This window comes from Lepus europaeus, chromosome 2 (genome assembly GCF_033115175.1).
Source record: "Lepus europaeus isolate LE1 chromosome 2, mLepTim1.pri, whole genome shotgun sequence".
In the NCBI taxonomy this organism is placed as follows: domain Eukaryota; kingdom Metazoa; phylum Chordata; class Mammalia; order Lagomorpha; family Leporidae; genus Lepus; species Lepus europaeus.
The window spans coordinates 12,691,969-12,711,941 of NC_084828.1; the positions used below are offsets into that span (position 1 = coordinate 12,691,969).

At 47.7% G+C, this 19,973-nt stretch overlaps 1 pseudogene; it reads right to left on the reverse strand.

Annotated features, from left to right (window-relative positions):
* Positions 1-19,179: 19,179 nt before the first annotated feature.
* LOC133746709 (peptidyl-prolyl cis-trans isomerase A-like) lies at positions 19,180-19,733 on the reverse strand (annotated as a pseudogene).
* Positions 19,734-19,973: the final 240 nt, after the last annotated feature.

Consider the following 19,973-nt stretch of genomic DNA (forward strand, 5'->3'; position numbering starts at 1 on the left):
CAAAACTCCTCTTACTATAAGGACAGCAGCCATATTGGATGAGGGCCCACCATAAAGACTTCAATTTAACATGATTGCCATTCTTTTTAAATGATTTTTTGTTTATTTGGAAGGCAGAGTTACAGAGAGGTAGAGGCAGAGAGAGAGAGAGAGAGGTCTTCTATCCACTGGTTTACTCCCCAGATGGCTGCAATGGCCAGAGCTGTGCTGATCTGAAGCCAGGAGCCAGGAGTTTCTTCTGGGTCTCTCATGTGGGTGCAGGGACTCAAGGACTTGGGCCATCTTCTACTGCTTTCCCAGGCCATGGCAGAGAGCTGGTTCAGAAGTGGAGCAGCTGGGACTCAAATTGGCACCCATACAGGATGCCACTACTATAGGTGGCGGCTTTACCTGCTTCGCCACAGCACCGGCCCCATCCATTATTTATTTTTAAAAAATTTATTTTATTTATTTGAGAGAGAGAGAGAGAAGAGAGAGGGAAGCAGAGATCCCCAAATGGTCATAATAGCCAGGTTTGGGTAAGACTGAGACCAGGATCCTGTGTCTCCATCCAGGTCCCATGAAGGTGGCAGGGGCCCAAGCACCTGGGCCATCCTCTGCTGCTTTCCTAGGTGCATTGGCAGGGAGCTGGATTGGAAGTGGAGCAGCCGAGAATGGAACCAGCAGCCCAATATGGATGCTGGCATTGCAAGCAGCAGCTTAGCTAGCTGCACCACAGCACGGGTCCCCTTGATTATCTTTCCAAAGCCTGTATCTCCAGATACAATCATTTTGAGGTATGAGAGCTGATGAATTGTTTTGGGGCTCACAATTCATAACAACACCTCTAATTTGTTGGGAAGACAGTTCCCACTGTAGCAACGTCCCTAGCCTGGTGCCAGGAACACGGTCACCTCTTAAATGTTGGTGCTCTCTGCAAACCACTGCGCTCCTCCCCTGTGCCATCAGGGAATTCATCCCCCTCCAGGTGCCTGGAGCTGTGAAACAAGTCCTGAGCAGAACTGGGGTTCTGGAGTTTGGGGATCTGGTCGGGGTTGTGCCTTCCAAGAGGGTAAGAGATGTCAGCGTTTGAGGGGTCAGTTTTCTCCTCTATAGGATGGGATGAAGGACCAAAGCACACTGGACACAGTGATCCGTGACTCCAAGCCTCACACGGGTTAAGGGCAGGGTGCCAGTGTGTGGAGTAAGTAATTGGCCTTGGCCAGAGCGATGGGGAAGATTTTTGTGCGTGTTTGGAACGGAGTATTTCCCATCATTTTGGTTTGGGCTAGAGCCAGGCGTCATCCATGATCGACCAGCTCATTGTGGTCAAAAGCAACTCTTTTTTTTTTTTTTTTTTTTTTTTCTGGGAAAAAAAGTATTCTGCCTTTCCACACCACAGCTACACCTGCTTCAGGGGGACGGCTCCCCCTCGGTGGTTTCCTGCCTCCCCAGCCACATCTCCAGTAGTCTCTGCCGGGGGCTGCTTGCACAGCTCCGGGTCACTGCCAAGTACAGAGAGAAGCCAGAGAAAGGATCTTCCAGGACGCTGGCGACAGGCAAAGGAGTCGGAAAAGTCGGACAGAAGCACTTGGAGAAGGGAGACCCCCCCACCCCGGCCCCAGCTGTTTCTCTGGGGGCTCCTCCCAGGACACTGGCTGGGCTGATGGCCGGGCCTTTCCTCCCCACTCAGAACCTCCTGTTGGGGTGTGAGGGGCTCAATGGCTCACGCTCTGTCCCCTCTGCCCGGATCTTAACCCAACTGAGGTACAGAAACAGGAAGGAGGCTGGGGCGCAGTGACGGTTTCCTAGTGCAAGCCCCAGAATCTCACAGCTGTGGGCGGTGGGAGGGGACAAAGGCAGTGCTGTGGCCCCGACCCTGGTGGGGCTGAACCCCAAAGACGAGTGTGGGATGGGGAGCTGAGCTACGCTGGCTCAGGCGCTCATCCCAGCAAATGAACCTGGGGTGGCTGCTGTGTTCTGGAAGTTTGTCCCCCAAGGGTTTCCAGGGTGGAGCCGCCGCGATGTCGGTGGAACTTCTACAAGGTGGGGCCCAGCGGGAGGTAATTAGGTCAGGAGTCATTGCTCTGGGAGTGGATTGAGCCCACTGAGCGAGTGTCTATGAGAATGGGTTGTACCACAAAGAGTGATCCCTGCTGTATCCTGCCTTCCTGTCTCACCACAGGACCTCCTACACACACACATGCACACACACATGGGTGCACAATCATGAACACATATGCACACACAGACACATGACAGCCCTGGGATGCCATCCGCCATGTGATCCTCACCAGAGGGAAGCAGAAGCTGGCACCATGCTCTTGGACTTCTGGAGTGGTAAGGAAATTAAACCTTTCTTCTTCATTTTAATTTGAAAGGCAGAGAGCGAGAGGAGAGCGAGAGCGAGAGAGATTTTCATTGGTTCACTTCCCAAATGACCAAAGCCAGGAGTCTGGAACTCCATTCTGGTCTCTCCCAGGTGTGTGGGGGCCCAAACTCTTGAGCCACGGACCACTGCTTTCCAAACTGGATCAGAAGCGGGAGCAACCGGGACTCGAACCGGCGCTGTGACGCGGGACACTGGCGTGGCAGGCAGAGGCTTAGCTCACTGCGCCAAGACACGGACCTCTGTTCTTTACAGATTGCGCAGGGGCGGGAACGTTGTGGAAACACTGGGACACAGACAGGAGCAGGGGCAGAGAGCTGCCTGGGGGTTGGGCTAGTGGAGGAAGGATGAGGAACCGGGAAGGGACACTGACCGTCCGCGCTGCAGAGTCGCCCGCTGGGGGCGCTCCGGTGCGAGGAGCCCACGGAAGCTCTGGGACGACAGAGCAGGTGTTCCCGCGCGGGCACCAGAGCCGCACTCGTCCTGCCTTCGGAGGGCTTTTGGTTTGCGAGTCACCAGGAATTCTTCCCTGCCTTCATCCCTGGCTGCAGCTCCCCTTCTGTGCCCAGAGCCTCCCTCTTTGACGGCGCTTCCCCCCAAATATTCCTCTTCGATGCAGAGTCAGGACGTGAGCCCTTCACACCACCCGTGGGGTGCCCAGGAGACGTAAAAGGCCCCTCTTCCCACGGGAGGACCCAGCTGCTGTGGCTTTCAGAAGAGCCAGCAGAGACGGCTTCTGTCCTCTGTCCCCTGCCTGTGTAGACCAAACACATCAACACAGACTTTCGGTCTCCCACTGTCATGAATGAGGCCACCTCCCATCAGTAGGTGGGGCGACCACAGTCAGAGTGCGGGCTCAGTGGCTTCCTGTTTTATAGTAGGACCCTACCGTGATGCAGTAAGGGGTCACCTACGCATTTGATAGGGTCGTGAAATTAAAGGTGTCAGCCTTCACCTCTGGTTCCATGATCAGCTGATCAACTTAAGTTTATTCTGGGGGCCGGCGCTGTGGTGTAGCAGGTAAAGCCACCACCTGCAGTGCGTGCATCCCGTATGGATGCTGGTTCGAGACCCGGCTGCTCCACTTCTGATCCAGCTCTGTGCTGTGGCCTGGGAAAGCAGTAGAAGATGGCCCAAGAGCTTGGGTCCCTACACCCGCACGGGAGACCCAGAAGAAGCTCCTGGCTCCTGGCTTTGGATTGGCCCAGCTCCGGCCATTGCAGCCATTTGGGGAGTGAACCAGCGGATGGAAGACCTGTCTCTTTGTCTCTACCGCTCTGTAACTCTGCGTTTCAAATAATAATAATAACAATAATAACAATAATAATAATAATACCACCCTTACCGTTGTGATACCGTGCACTTCTCTCTGCCCGGGAATGCCTCCTGTTCTTTTGCTGCCGCTCTCCTCCTCGTCCCCGTTTCCTCCTCTGCCACTGTGGTTTTCCTGCTGAGGATATTACGTGATGGGAGCCACGCAGCCCGAGGCGGTTCACGCCCGCCTTCTCTCCCCTTAGCACAATGCTTTGTGATCATCTGTGTTATCGCGCCGGTTGGTAGCTGGTTGGTTCCTTTTCATCACTCAGGGCGACGCTGTGAGTGAACAAGCTGCAGTTCAGCCGCTCACCACGTGGTGGACCTGGGGCGCTTTTCTGGCTGCTGACTTTGAATGCACAGCGCTTCCAGTGAAATTTGCATACTCATGTTTGAGTGGACAGAGGCTTCGGCTTCTCCTTACATTCCTAACAGAAGGATTGCTGGGCCATCTGAGAAGTTTCCGTTTAACTTAGAAGACTTTTCTAGGGGATTTTTTTTTTTTTTTTTTGCCAGACAGTGAGAGAGAGAGACAGAGAGAAAGGTCTTTCTTCCGTTGGTTCACCCCTCAAATGGCCGCTATGGCTGGATCTGAAGCCAGGAGCCAGGTGCTTCCTCCTGGTCTCCCATGCGGGTGCAAGGCCCAAGCACTTGGGCCATCTTGCACTGCCTTCCCCAGGCCACAGCAGAGAGCTGGATTGGAAGAGGAGCAACCGGGACTAGTACCCTTCGCCCCAACTGGGACTAGAACCTGGGGTGCCGGCACCGCAGGTGGAGGATTAGCCAAGTGAGCTGAGGCGCTGACCTCTAGGGGATTCTTATCAACCACTTTTTAAGGCTTTAATTTTATGTACATGGTGGCATCTCATAGTCATTTTATCTTTTTTGTTTTATTTATTTATTTATTTATTTAACTCATTTGAAGGTAAAGAGACAGAGAGAGGGACAAAGACAGACAGACAAAGATCCTCCATCTGCTGGTTCACTTTCCAAATGCCCACAACAGCCGTGACAGGGCCAGGCTGAGGCCGGGGGTAGGAACTCAGTCCTGGTCTCCCGTGTGGGTGGTGAGGACTCAACCCCTTGAGCCGGCCTCTGCGGCTTTCCCAGGTGCTTCAGTGAGGAGCTGGATCAGAAGCAGAGCAGCTGGGACTGACACTGGCGCCTAAGCCGCTGCACCACAGCGCTAGCCCTCCTCCTCTGCTTCCGTCGGAAAAGTGGAAAGGTTGATGTTTCCCATCTCAGTTGGTGATCTGTTCTGAATGGTTTCGGGTACAAAGGCAGGTTGAGGCTGGTTTGCTTTATTTTTGCCTACAGGTGTCTGATTGTGTGAAGCCCCCCTTTGTCCTCTGCATTGCTTGTGTGCCTTGGTTAAAGTCAGTTGCTTGTGTTTCTGTGGGTCAGTTTCTAGCTCCTCGTCTTTGTTCCGCCATTATACCCTGATCTGCGGAGACAGGAAAACAAGCAAATGGTCCACGCCTTCGTTAGCACTCAGCTCCCTCCTTCCCTGTAAGCCGTGTCTTCACACTCCCGGGTTGAACGGGTCCTCCTCGGTTGGGTCTTTGCTGTCCCTGTCCTTTCAGCATGGCCTACCACGCTGCGACTCTCTGGAGGGCAGGGCTGGTGACTTCCCTCCCCGTAAGCCCAGCGTGGGCCCCGTCCTGCTCTCGCTGGCTGAATGCAGGCCACGTGCAGGGAGACCGGCAAGAGGGTGCATTTAGGAGCAGAGTTTCTGGGCACGGAGCGGATTTCCCACACGAGCACAGGTCTTGCTTTGCTGGGGCACAGAGGTGAAAAGCATCTTTCTTTTTAAAGATAGACCCGAGGGCTATGACTTTTTTTTTTTTCCTGGCCGTCCAAATGAAATCATTATAGACGTCCCATGGGAAAGCATTTGCATGCTTTCATACGTAAGACTGCCTGTTCCAGGCCATACAAGAAGGTGAGCGTTGAATGTGGGGCTGCTTTTTCTCTCTGAAACGTCACTGCGCAGGCGTGGGCCTCCCTCGCCCAGTGGGGGACTGTGCCTTGCCCCAGGGAGCTCAGCCCGTCTCAGGCTGCTTCTTGCTGCTGTGAAGAGTCTGTCTGTTAAGAGCTGAATTAACTGTCCAGGACCAACCCACAGAATTGCTTGGAGCCATGGCGAGGTTTCCCCTGGGAAGCCTCTGAGTTGCCAAGGGTTGCGCGTGAGTCTTCCTGCACCTGCTGGGGAGGAGAGAGCGCCAGACACCCTGCCCGAGAAGCCCCAGTTCCTGCTCTGATGTTTCTCCCAACTCTGCTCCAGAGGTCTGGTTTGGTAGACAGGTGATGAGCCTGGAGAAGCAGGCTCTGAGTCTTCAGAAATTCTCAAGACTCGGTGAGGGGTGACACAGGGACGGATTCTGAGAACTACATCATGAGGCCACTTTGTCGCTGTGCGAATGTCATGGAATGTTCTCATGCAGGCTCAAGATGGCTGCCCCTGGTGGCATGTGTGATCTTACCCAGCCCCTGTCACATAACGATCTGGGGGAGCGAGGCTGCCTGTGACTGTGCCCGGGACACTGCCCAGCGTCCTGGCTCACCGTCTTCCCTTGCTGTCACCATGAGTGCTGGCCTCTCATCTTCTCCAGCATTGCTAACAACTTGCTTCTTCAAATCCAGCAAGTCTCAGACACTGGAGTGTTTGCTTTGAACTTGAAGTTCTATTTGCATAGTAACCACCCCGAATGATTTACTTGAAATCAATTATGTTTCATTTTCAGAGCAACGGAATTACGTTGGAGAGTTAGGAGTAGGTGAGTGCCATTTAGAAGTGGACTTTGAGAACATACTAACATAAAATCACCATAGCCTCTCTAAAAAGCCAAATATGACCCTAACATTGATTGGTTGACTTTTTGATTTAAATATTTATTTGAAAATCAGAGAGAGGGAGACAGAGAGAGAGAGAGAGAGAGAGAGAGAGAGAGAGAGAGAAAGAGATCTTCCATCCACTGGCTTACTTCCCAAATGGCTGCAAAAGCCAGAACTGGGACAATTGGAGGCCAGGAGCCAGGAACTTCTTCCAGGCCTCCTTTGTGGGTGCAGGGGCCCAAGCACTTGGCCGTCTTCTGCTGCTTTCCCAGGCCATTAGCAGGGAGCTGAATTGGAAGTGGAGCAGCTGGGGCTCAAGCTGGCGCCCCTATGGGATGCTGGTGCCACAAGTGGTAACCTTACAGCATTGGCCCTAAACTGGGCAACTTTGAACAATGAGCATTTATGTCTCACAGTGCTGGGGCCCGGAAGTCTGAGCCCCAGAGCCCGGCAGACTTGCTGTCTGGTCTCCTCTCCCCTCACCGTGCTGCCTTCGTGCCGTGTGGGAGAGACCAGCTCTGGCCTCTTTAGCTCCTTATAAGGGCTCACATCCCATTCCCAAGGGCCCCATCCTCGCCACCGCATCACCTGCCGAAGGCTCCACCTCTCACACCCCCACATTGGCAGGGGATCTCAACACCCGGACTGGGGGCTCACAGCAGGCCCTAATTGGTCAGCTGGGTGATCCATCAGCCTCGGCTCTGCTGGCCTCCAGTGCACCCTTGCGTGATGGCATTGGTATCCCTGCGTGTCCCCCCAGCATGGGGGCCCATCGCTCCAGCATGATCCCTAAGGACCACCGCACACCTGCAGCCTGAGAGATACCGGACGCCTGTCGCCTCAGTTACCACCTTCCCTTCCATGGTACCAAGACGAAACAGAAGTCTGGGGCCCAGGACACATGACTGGGAATAACCCACCAATCAAAATGCCTGTGTGTTTCTTTGAAGCCACGAAAAGATGTGCTTCTTAGGAAAATGCCCTTGGCATGTACTTTTTTTTTTTTTTTAAAGATTTATTTTATTTATTGAAAGTCAGAGTTACAGAGAGAGGTAGAGCCAGAGAAAGAGAGAGGTCTTCTATCTGATGGTTCTCTCCCCCAGATGACTGCAATGGCTGGAGCTGAGCTGATCTGAAGCCAGGAGCTTCTTCTGGGTCTCCCACACAGGTGCAGGGGCCCAAGGACTTGGGCCATCTTCTACTGCTTTCCCAGGCCACAGCAGAGAGCTGGATCGGAAGTGAAGCAGCCAGGTCTTGAACTCCCACCATATAGGATGCTGGTGTTGCAGACTGGGGCTTTAACCTGCTGCTCACTGTGCCACATGCTGGCCTGAATTCAAATGGATTTTTTTTTTTTTTTTTTTTGCACCGTAAATGAAAGCAGACATGATAGTGAAGCACATCTGTGCTGGTATAATTTCGCCCATTTGTTAGTGTTCTATCCAGTACAGATGTTTGCTAGTTTTATACCCAGCAGTGGTGTCCAACAGGCTTCACCTCACAGGTCGGCTCTGTGTGAGTGGTAGCGGCTGACGGGCCACGGTGTTCAGAAGGGTTCTGCAGTGTGTGTCGTGGGTAGGGGTCCCTAAAGCAGAACCTGAGTCAGGGACTTAGATATGCTGGGTTTATCAAAGGAGGACTCTTTGGAGGAAGTTGAGTTAGGGAAACCAGAGAGGGCAGGGAAGGAGCTCCGTGAAGAGGTGCTCTCAGCTACAGTCTAGCTCCAACATTATCCCACGGGGAGCTTTGGATTTGAATCACACCTCAGACCTGGTCCCGCCTCGAGGCCAGAGGGCTGGGCTTTTGTACCATTTGTACCATTTGTTCATCAGTTGTTGTTTGGAGCCTGCCTTAGGTTAGGGCAGCTCTCTGGAGATGAGGGTGACTGGAGTCCCTAGCAGTCAGCATGTGTGGCAGCTGGAGACAGGTGCACCTGCTGATCAAGGGATCTGGCTGAGACACCAACAGCATCTCCTCCTTTGCATTGTCCCTCAGGGGGCGATTATTGTGAACCTTTGGCCATGTCTGCCATGGGTGTGGGGGCTCTTTCTGTAGATACTCACGCTGGGAGAAGAGAAGAGCCAAGGCTGAAACAGGTGCTGCTCCATGTGCCGATCCGAAGCCAGGAGCCTGAAGCTTCTTTCAGGTCCTCCCACATGGGTGCAGGGGCCCAAGGACTTGGGCCATCTTCTACTGCTTTCCCAGGCCATAGCAGAGAGCTGGATCAGAAGTGGAGCAGCTGGGTCTCGAACCGGCACCCATATAGGATGCTGGCACTGCAGGCAGCGGCTTAACCTGATACGCCACAGCGCCAGCCCCAGCTTTTACCTTTAAAAAAAGAATTATTTGTTTATTTGAAAGGCAGAATTAAGAGAGAGAGAGAGAGAGATATCTTTCATCCACCAGTTCACTTCCCAGATGGCTACAATGGTCAATTCTTGGCTTGGAACTAACTCCAGGTCTCTCATGTGGGTGGCAGGGGCCCAAGCACTTGGGCCATCTTCTGCTGCTTTCCCAGGTGCATTAGTAAGGAGCTGGATTGGAAGTGGAGCAGCCGGGACTCCAGCTAGCACTCTGACACGGGATGCCTGTGTCACATGGTAGCAGAACCTGGTGTGCCACGATGCTGCTTCCTGGTTTTTACTTAATGTCTCTTTTCTGTCCAAGGAGCTCATCCAGGCCACTGAATTACATTTGGCGGCCCCTCTCCTTGGGCTTCTCTCCGGTGAGTTTCCCTGGCTTGCCTTGTGTTTTGATGACCTTGGTAGGTTCGAGGCGTGTGTGCTGGTGGGGAGTTCTGTAGAACGTTCTTCACTCTGTGCTGCCCTTGAACTGGGACCCACACTGAGTCTGGCATTTTCCTCCTTGGATCCGTTGGCCATGGTCAGGGGTAGGGCGGGGGCAGAACGAAGTCACCAGGGGCCACCATGATCTTCAGCCGCCTCATTTATTGCCTACAACCCTGGTACCCCTCCTGGAAAAATTAGGTGACCAGAGTCACAGTTCCCAGGAGGTTATTAGCTGTGCTCCAGACGGTAACGGAAGCAGTGCAGGATAGATGGCCAAGATCAAGCAGTTAGAGAGAAGACACTCAGATGAGTCAGATCAGAATCAAAGATGTGGCTATGCAGACTTTAATCTCTGTCCCTAAGCTTAAAACAAGCCAGGGGGCTGGAAATTCCTGCCCCGTTGCTAATCATCTTGATTACAGTATCACTGCACAAGCGATTTTTTTCCATCAACAAAATGATAAACCCTCAAACGATAGATTCCTACTGATTACAAGATACCATTAATCCATTGTTTCTTTTGTTCTCTCTCCCCACCCCCACCCTGAAGAGGACAGAATAATAGCCGTGCAAAATCCTTGGTTAAAAAGCAACTGCCGAGGAAAATCCCGAAGTGCAGTGCGTTTCTCAGCTGCTGATTGTCACAGCAAAGAGCGGTGAGGCTCACCGGACCGAGCTGAACTCACTGACCTTGTGGACTCCTGCCCTCACGCAGAAAACCAAGAACTCATCCAGGACAGCGGTGGAGCGCTAGCCTGCTCACGGGCACCTGCGGCTCTCCCGCGTGGACTAGGACGCTTCCGGGAACTTAGACTACTGTTTCTTTGTGACTGCATCTCGTTTGCAAATAGAAGCGACTCCGTGGCACACAGACGGCAAAACTGGACCACGGATGCGATCATTTTCAGATTCTCAATTCTGTCCTCCTCTGATGTAATACTTGGCAGAGAAGAAAGTGAAAGGCAATACGAGATTTTTAAAATTTTCATTTTCATTAGTTTTTAACGATTCAGTGTGCTTTGTTGATATGATTCTAAGAATATAATGATATTCTCTTCCTCCCTCTGTCCCTCCCTCCCATTCTCTCCCTCCTACCCTCCTCTCTTCTCCCTGTCTTTTTTAGTTTTTGAGATAATAATCTAAATTTATATTACAGTAGAAAGCATAATACTTTACCGAATAAGAAGTTTAACAAGTAAAAAGCAAAAGACCCTAGTTTAGTGGGGTAGAGACAATGGCTACAAACAACAATTGAATGGGAAAATGACCATTCACCCATACACAGTGTTAGGAAAATGGCACAGTCTGATCTATGGCGCGATCTACACCCTGACACCATCTTAGGCTCTAGCCCCCGCCGCCATTGCTGGAAGCCAGGTGGCCACAAGGCCCAGCCACAGAAGTCAGCCCCACCCCCATCCTAATGGGATTTGCTGCTCCTACTTCCCTGCCTGTCCCCACTGTGAAGTTTTAAAAGGCCCTGTTCCTAAACACGTGGCTCTCTCGCTTGCTCGTTCTCTCTCTGTCTTTTCCTCTCTCTCCTTTCCTCTTCTCTCTCTCTTACTCTCTCTTTCTCCTTCTTCGCCCCTTCCCTCTGGTCTGCTGGGTTTTCCCCCAATAAACTCTTTCCCTTACTCCGGTGCTTGGTGTGTTTTGTGGTGGCCTTACACACAGTACGTTTGAAAGTAATCATAGATCATTGGAACTACTATAGTAGTATAACATTTTTAACCATTAGTTTCACAAAGGCATGAAACAAAGTTTTACAAAACTATGTTTGTAGCAATACTGATACACAAGACAATTCTTTCTCCCTCCTCCTCCTCCTCCTCCTTCTTCTTCTTCAAGATTTATTTATTTCAAAGTCAGAGTTACACAGAGAGAGGAGAGGCAGAGAGAGAGAGAGAGGTCTTCCATCTGATGGTTCACTCCCCAATTGTCTGCAACAGCCAGAGCTGTGCCGATCTGAAGCCAGGAGCCAGGAGCTTCCTCCAGGTCTCCCGTGTGGGTGCAGGGGCCCAAGGACTTGGGCCATCTTCCACTGCTTTCCCAGGCCATAGCAGAGAGCTGGACAGGAAGTGGAGCAGCCAGGTCTCAAACTGGCTCCCATATGGGATGCCGGCACTGCAGGCCAGAGCATTAACCAGCTGCACCACAGTGTCGGCCCTCCTCCTCCTCCTCCTTTTGCTTGTTTTTAAAATTTAGCTCCCACATATAAGGGAGAACACGTGGTGTCTGTCTTTCTGGGTCTGGCTTATTTCCCTCAATATGATGTCCTCCAGGTGTGTCCATTTTGCTGCAAATGATAGAATTTCATTCTTTTTGATAGCCGGATAATATTCCATTGTGCATGTGCACTGTATGTGCTTCATCCATCCATCTGGTGATGGACACCTTGGTTGATCCCAAATTCGGGCTATTGTGACAGTGCTGCTGTGAACACGGTGGTGCAGGTGTCTCTTTGATTCATGTGTTCAAGTCTGTTGGGTGCACCCCCAGCTGTGGGATTGCTGGATCAATTGGCAAGTCTATTTCTGGTTTTTAAAGAAATCCCCACACTGTTTTCCTCCATGGCTGTGCTAATTCACGTTTCCACCAACAACGGGTGAGAGTTTCCCTTTGTCCACATTTAGCCGTTCTGACAGGGGTGAGGTGCTATCTCACCGTGGTTTTGATTTGCATTTCCCTGATGGCTAGTGATCCTGAGCATTTTTTCATATATTTGTTGGTCATTTGTATTTCTTTTGGGAACTGTCTATTGAAGCACTTTGCCCATTTCTCAGCTGGATTTTTTTTTTTTTTTTTTTGCTGTTGAGTGTTTTAAGTTGGTGATATATTTAGGATATAAAACTTTTGTCAGATAGGGGTGTGCAAATATTTTTTCCCATTCTGTTGGATGTATCTTCACTCTGTTGATTCCTTTGCTGTAAAATTCTTCGGAGTTTGATATAGTCGCTTTTTTTTTTTTTTTTTTCAGTTTTGCTTTTGTTGCCTGTGCTTTGGGGTCTTATCCAACAAGTTGTCCCCTACACCAATGTCTTGGAGTGTTTCCCCTATGGTTCCTTCCAGAAACTTCATAGTCTCAGTCTTGAATTGAGGTCTTTGATTCATCTTGAGTTGGTTTTTGTATATGGTGAGGGGTTGGATCTAATTTCGTTCTTCTACATATATAAATCTAGTTTTGCCAGCACCATTTGTTGAAGAGATTATCCTTACTCCACTGTATGCTGTAGGCACTTTTGTCAACAATCAGTTGGCTGCATGCATGTGGATTAATTTCTGGGCTCTCTAGTCTGTTCCATTGATCTGTGTATCAGTTTTTATGCCAGTTCCATGCCGTTTTACTTACTATAGCTCTATAGTATGCTTTGAAGTCAGGTATTTTGATGCCTCCAGCTTGATTTTTCTTGTTCAGGATCACTTTGGCTATTCTGGGTCTTTTGTGATTCCATAAGAATCGTAGGATTGCTTTCTCTAGTTCTGTAAAGAATGCCATTGGTATTGTAATAGGGATTGCACTGAGTCTGTGGATTGGATTAGGTAGTATAGGCATTCTGTTGATTCTTCTGATCCATGAGCAAGGAATATCTTTCCATTTTTTTGTGTCTTTGATGATTTCTTTCATCAATGTTTGACAATTTTGATTGTGGAGATCTTTTGCTTCTTTGGTTAACTTTATTCCTAAATATTTGCTATTTTGTGGCTATTTTGAATGAGATTTCTTTCTTTATTTCTCTTTCTGTGAGTTCATCATTAACAAACAAAAAAAGCTACCTTTTTGTGTTTATTTTGTAACCTGTAACTTCACTGAATTGTTTTATCAATTCTAACAGCTTTTTAAAAAAGATTTATTTATTTTACTTGAAAAATTTATTTATTTTACACAGAGAGAGAAGGAGAGGCAGAGAGAGAGAGAGAGAGGTCTTCCATTCGCTGGTTCACTTCCCAATTAGCCACAACAGCTGGGGCTGTGCCGATCTGAAGCCAGAAGCCAGAGCTTCTTCCAGGTCTCCCACATGGGTACAGGGGCCCAAGGACTTGGGCCATCTTCTATTGCTTTCCCAGGCCATAGCAGAGAGCTGGATCGGAAGTGGAGCAGCCAGGACTAGAACCGATGCCCCTATATGGGATGCCGGCACTGCAGGCGGCAGCTTTACCTGCTACCCCACAACACCGGCCCCTAGTCAATGGTTTTTACTTCATCTGTAAAAGTTGTGAAGCTATCACCACAATTGGCTTTCTTGTCACTTGTTCAAGAAACAAATCCAATCCCATATCTTTCAGCAGTTACTTCTGATTTTCCCCTCTTCCCCAGTCCTAGGCTAGCACGAATCTACTTCCTGTCTCTGCATGTATGTGGTCTTTTATGACAGGTTTCTTTTACTAACATAATGCTTTCAAGATTCCTCCCTGTTGTCACAGGTTTCAGCACTTCATTGCTTTTTCAATGCTGAATACTATTCCACTTGTGGGCGAATTGCACTGTACTTGTGCACACGGCAGGGGTGGGCGTTGGGGCATCTTTATTTGTTAGCACTAGGAACAATGCTGCTAGGAACCTTTGTGTGCAGCTGCATGGCTTGCTGATGGGGACCCCTCCCGAGAAATGTGGGCTAGGGGATTTTGTCATGGTGCCACTGTCACTGCGTGTGCTTGGGCAACCTCGATGGTGCGGGGCAGTCAAAGGTGTGGCTGCTGTAATGTGCATACTGTTTTATAGGGAAGTTTTTTTTTTAATAAGGAGAAGGAGAACACTCATTAAAGTAATGAAAAAGTCTGGGGAAGTCCATACATAAACCAGCCAGAGCCGCTCACTAACATTGCCCAGTGCTAGGCACTGTGCATACCAGGACCTGCTGTCCTTCACTTGGACTGGAGGCTCAGGAGGTTTGCTCTGTGAGAGGTGTTGATACCAAGAAGATGTCATCCTTGTCAGACCCAAAGTGAGAGCCCAGAAGCTGCGAAGAGAAAGAACTCAAGCCTGCCTGTCTGAGGTCAGTGCTTTCACAAGGATTTTCTGAAAGCCCCACAAGAAATGCCTTAGTATTCTGCACATACCCCATGCTGTGCAGGCCTCACCCTGCTTGCATCTGGCTTAGTTCACTCAGTAAAGGTCCTCCAGGCTCATTGACATTGTTGCATGTGGCAGGATCATTTTCCTTGTCAAGGAAGATTAATGTCTGTCTGTCTATCTATCTATCTATCTATCTATCTATCTATCTATCTATCTCTACATCAATTGTCTATCCCTCTCTCTATCATCCATCTATCTATAATATCTATCTCTATCTATCTACATCAATTGTCTATCCATCTATCATCCATCTATTTTTTCTTTTTTCTTTTCTTTTTTTTTGACAGAGTGGATAGTGAGAGAGAGAGAGAGAGACAGAGAGAAAGGTCTTCCTTTTTGCCACTGGTTCACCCTCCAATGGCCGCTGCAGCCAGCGCATCTCGCTGATCCGAAGCCAGGAGCCAGGTGCTTCTCCTGGTCTCTCATGCAGGTGCAGGGCCCAAGGACTTGGGCCGTCCTCCACTGCACTCCCGGGCCATAGCAGAGAACTGGCCTGGAAGAGGGGCAACCAGGATAGAATCCGGCGCCCCAACCGGGACTAGAACCCGGTGTGCCGGCACCGCAAGGTGGAGGATTAGCCTGTTAAGCCATGGCGCCGGCTATCATCCATCTATCTATAATAACTATCTATCTATCTATCTATCTATCTATCTATCTATCTATATCTATCATCTATCTAAACAATGTCATTACCCATTCATCTGTTTATAGACACTAGGTTGTTTCCGTATTTTGGCTCTAGTGAGTAACGGACACAGCAAACACGGGAGAGCACACATCTCTGCTAGGTACTGATTTCATTTCTTTTGAGTATAGGCTTGGCAGAGAGATTGTTGAGTCACATGGTAACTCTTATTTTAAGGAACTTCCAGACTGTTTTGAAAAGTGGCAACACCAGTTTACATTGACACAATATAGATATACAGGTTCCAGTTTCCCCACATTCTTGCCAACACTTGTTATCTTTTTGTTTCTAGCCACCTTAGTGGGTATAAAGTTTTATCTCATTGTGGGTTTTTTTTTTTAACATTTATTTCATTTATTTGGAAGGCAGAGTTTCTAGAGAGAGGGAGACAGAGATATTACATCTGCTGGTTCACTCCCCAAATGGCACAATGGTTGGGGCTTGGTCAAGCTGAAGCCAGGAACCAGGAGCCCCATCTGAGTCGCCTATGTGGGTAGCAGGGGCCTAACTACTGGGGCAATCTTCTACTGTTTTCCCAGGAAAATTAGCAAGGAAACAGATTGCAAGTAGAGCAGCTGGGACTGGAATTGGTGCCCATATGGGATGCTTGCACCACAATACTGGCTCCTCATTGTGGTTTTGATTTGCATCCCACTAATAACTAGTTGAGTATCTTTTCATGTGTTTATTGGACATTTGTATATCTTGGTATTCTGACATTTTTATCTTTTTATTATTGAGTTGTAAGAATTTTTGTATATTGTAGTATAAGTACCTTATCAGATATGTGGTTTGCAAATATCCTTCCTCTATTTTGTTGTTTTTCTTCTCACTAGTTTTGTGATGCCCTTTGAACAACAACAATATTTTAATCAATGCAGTCATGTTTATATATTTTTTACTTTTGTTACTTGTGTTTTTGATGTCATATCTTAGAAGTCAGTGCTAATTTAAAGGCGCAGAGACTTACCCACATGTTTTCTTGTAAGAGTTAGTTTTAGTTCTTGCATTTAGGTCTTTGATTCATTTTCAGTTCATTTTCATATATGGAATGAGGTAGGGGTCCAGTTTCATTCATTTACATTGGTTCAGCACAACTTAGTGAAAGGATTATTCTCTTTGTTGAGTTGTTGGCACTCTAGTTAAAAACCAATTGAGAATGAGTGTGAGGGATTCTCAGTTCTGTTCCATTGATTCATCTGTCTATCCTCATGCCAGTTCCACACGGTTTTGTTTTCTGTTGCTTGTAGTAGGTTTTAAAACCAAAAGGGGAGAACGGTCCAACTCTATTCTTCATTTCCATGTGCATTTTCACATCAGCTTATCAGTATCTGCAACGAAAGAAGCTGGAATTTTAATAGGAATTGAATTGAATCTATAGATCTGTAGGTCAATCTGACAAGTGCTGCCGTCTTAACGATGCTGTCTTTCAATCCACAAATATGTGATATCTTTCCATCTATTTAGACCTTCAATTCCTTTCTATAATTTTTATAATTTTCACTGTACAAATCTTACACTTCTTTTGTTAAATTTACTCTTAAGTATTTTGTTCTTTTGATGTTATTATAAATAGAATTTTTTTTTGACAGGCAGAGTTAGTGAGAGAGAGAGAGACAGAGAGAAAAGTCCTCCTTTTTCCGTTGGTTCACTCCCCAAATGGCCACTATGGTTGGCGTGCTGCACTGATCTGAAGCCAGGAGCCAGGTGCTTCCTCCTGGTCTCCCATGCGGGTGCAGGGCCCAAGGACCTGGGCCATCCTCCACTGCACTCCCGGGCCACAGCAGAGAGCTGGACTGGAAGAGGAGCAACCGGGACAGAATCTGGCGCCCGAACCGGGACTAGAACCTGGGGTGCCGGCGCCGCAAGGCGGAGGATTAGCCTAGTGAGCCGCAGCGCTGGCCAATAGAATTACTTTTAATCTAATTCTCAAATTTCAGGCCGGCACTGCGGCTCACTAGGCTAATCCTCCGCCTTGCGGCGCCAGCACACCGGGTTCTAGTCCCGGTCGGGGCGCCGGATTCTATCCCGGTTGCCCCTCTTCCAGGCCAGCTCTCTGCTGTGGCCTGGGAGTGCAGTGGAGGATGGCCCAGGTCCTTGGGCCCTGCACCCCATGGGAGACCAGGAGAAGCACCTGGCTCCTGCCTTCGGATCAGCGTGGTGTGCCGGCCGCGGCGGCCATTGGAGGGTGAACCAACGGCAAAGGAAGACCTTTCTCTCTGTCTCTCTCTCTCACTGTCCACTCTGGCTGTCAAAAAAAAAAAAAAAAAATCTCAAATTTCATTATAGTGTATAAAAATATAAGTGATTTTTTATATTGATCTTGTATCCTGCAACCGTGTTGAGTTGTTTATTGCTTTAACAGGTTGTTGTTTTTGTATATGTGTGAATTTCTTAGGATTTTCTGTACACAAAATCATGTCATCTGTCAATAGTGATAATTCTAGTTTCTTTCCAATCTGAATACCTTTGTTTTTCTTGCCTAGCCTACTAATAAAACGTTGAATGGATTGGAGAGGGTGGAATCCTTGTCTTATCCCTCATCAAACAGGAAAAGCTTGTCTTTCCACATTAAAGTTGACACTATCTTTTTTGTAGATATTATTTATCAAGTTGAGAAAGTTTCTTCCTATTATTAGTTTACTGAGAGTTTTTACATGAAAGATTGTTGATTTTGCCAAATGTTTTCTTTCTGTGTCTTTTGAGATGACCATGTGGCTTTGTTGTTTATCCTGTAATATGGTGCATTCCATTGATTGTTTTTTATGTTAAACATGCATGTATTCCTGGAATAAATCTTATTTGGTTCTAATGTACACACCGTTTTATACATTGTTGGGTTTGGCTCTCTACTCTACTGTTGAGAAGTTTGCATCTCTATACATAAGAGGTACTGATAATTTTCTTTTCTTATGATGTCGTTAGTTTTTGTATAAAGTTATGTTGGAAATGTTTCCTCTTTTCTATTTCTTGAAAGAATTTGTGAAGTATTGCTGTTAAATCTTTAAACTTTGGATAGAATTCATCAGTGAAGCCATCAGGTAAGTTTTTTTCTTACAGTGCTAAGTTTTCTCTTTTTTTGTGGAAGGTTTCTTTGCTTTTTAATTCAATTTCTGTATTTCTTATGAGCCTATTCCGATTTTCTATTTTTTCTTGAGTTTGAGTATTTTATTTTTCTATGTCTATTTTTATCTATCTATGTCCATTTTATGTAAATTGTCTAATTCTTGGCATACAATTGTGTGTTTTTTTCCCCTATAATTCTGTTTATTTGTAAGCTCAATAGTAATGTCTCCTATTACATTCCAAATTTTAGCCATTTGAATCTTCTTTTTTCTTGTCTAGTTTCTTGTTCATTTAAAAAAATATTTGTCCACTGTATTGCTCTTTTCAAAGGCCACCGTTTGGTTTCGTTGATTTTTATCGATTGTTGGTCTACTCTCCATTTCATTTATTTCATACTTCCTTCCTCCTCCTGCTGCAGGTTGAGTCTGTTCTTTTCCCAATCTCTTAAGGTAGAAGGTAGCTGTTGATTTGAAGTCTTTCTTACTTTGTTTTAGTTGAAGGCAGAGTGACAGAGCGAGCAGGAGAAAGAGGTCTTCCATTTGCTGGTTCACTCTCTGAATGGCCACAACAGCCAGGGCTGGGCCAGGCTGAAGTCAGGAGCCAAGAACTCCATTTTGGCCTCCACCATGGGTCACAGGGGCCCAAGTGCATCATCACTCTCTTCCCAGCACATTAGCAGGGAGCTGGATGGGAAGCTGAGCAGCAGGAACTTTGAACTATTGCTCAACTATGGGATACCAGCTTTGCAAGCGGTGGCTTAACCTAATGCCCCAGCTCTGTCTGTCTTCTTTTTTAATATAGGCAGCTACAACTATAAATTTCCCAGTCATTGCTTTATTTGTGTCCTGAAGGTATGTTATGACTTTGTGGAGTTTTTTTTGTTTAGTTTTTATTTCCTAATCATAACTTTCACTCTGCAACCCTAGACTTGGAAGGGAGTAAACAGAACAAACCAAGGAACTACAAGGAGAGTCCGATTATAGCCACCATAGGCAGGTAGGATGGAGGGGTGCTCTCCTGATAAGATAAAGCAGAAGTCAGGTGTGTGTTAGAGTCCTCCACAGTCAGCAGTGGTCCTCTCCTCGCTGGTCTTGCCATTCTCAATCCAAAGTGCTCCATGGCTTCTACAATACTGATGCCCTCTTTCACTCTGCTGAAGGTCACCATATGTTTGCTGTCCAATCATTCGGTCTTGGCAGTGCCAATGAAAAACTGGAAACCATTTGTGTTGGGTACAGCATTTGCCATGAGTGAGATGTGAGGACCTACATGCTTTAAGACGAAGCTATCATCATCAAATGTCTCTTCATAGGTGGACTTGTCCCCAGTGTCATTATGGTGTGCAGAGTCACCAGCCTGGCACACAATCCCTGGAATACCCCTGTGGAAGCAGGGACCATTATAACCAAATCCTTCCTCTCCAGGGCTCAGAGCACAGAAGTTTTCTGCTGTCTTTGGAATTTTGTCTGAGACTAGCTTCAAGGAGATATGACCCAAGGGCTCGTTGCCAATGCTGATGTCAAAGAGGACGGTGGGGTGGATCGTAGCTGAAGGTAGGCAGCTCAGGGTGACAACAAAGCTTATGATTTTGTTTTCATTCATCTCAGAATAGTTTTCAGGTTCTCTTGGGCTTTCTTTTTTGACCTATTGATTTTCTAGAAATGTGCTGTTTAAATCCTCCATATTTTTGGATTTGCTAAAGTTATTCCTGTTACTTATTTTTCATTTCATTTTATTGTGATTGGAGAACATACTTTATATGGCTTCAATCAATTTAAGCGTATCAAGTCTTATGGCCTGCAACACTCTATTTTTGAGATTGTTCCATGTGCAGCTGACAGA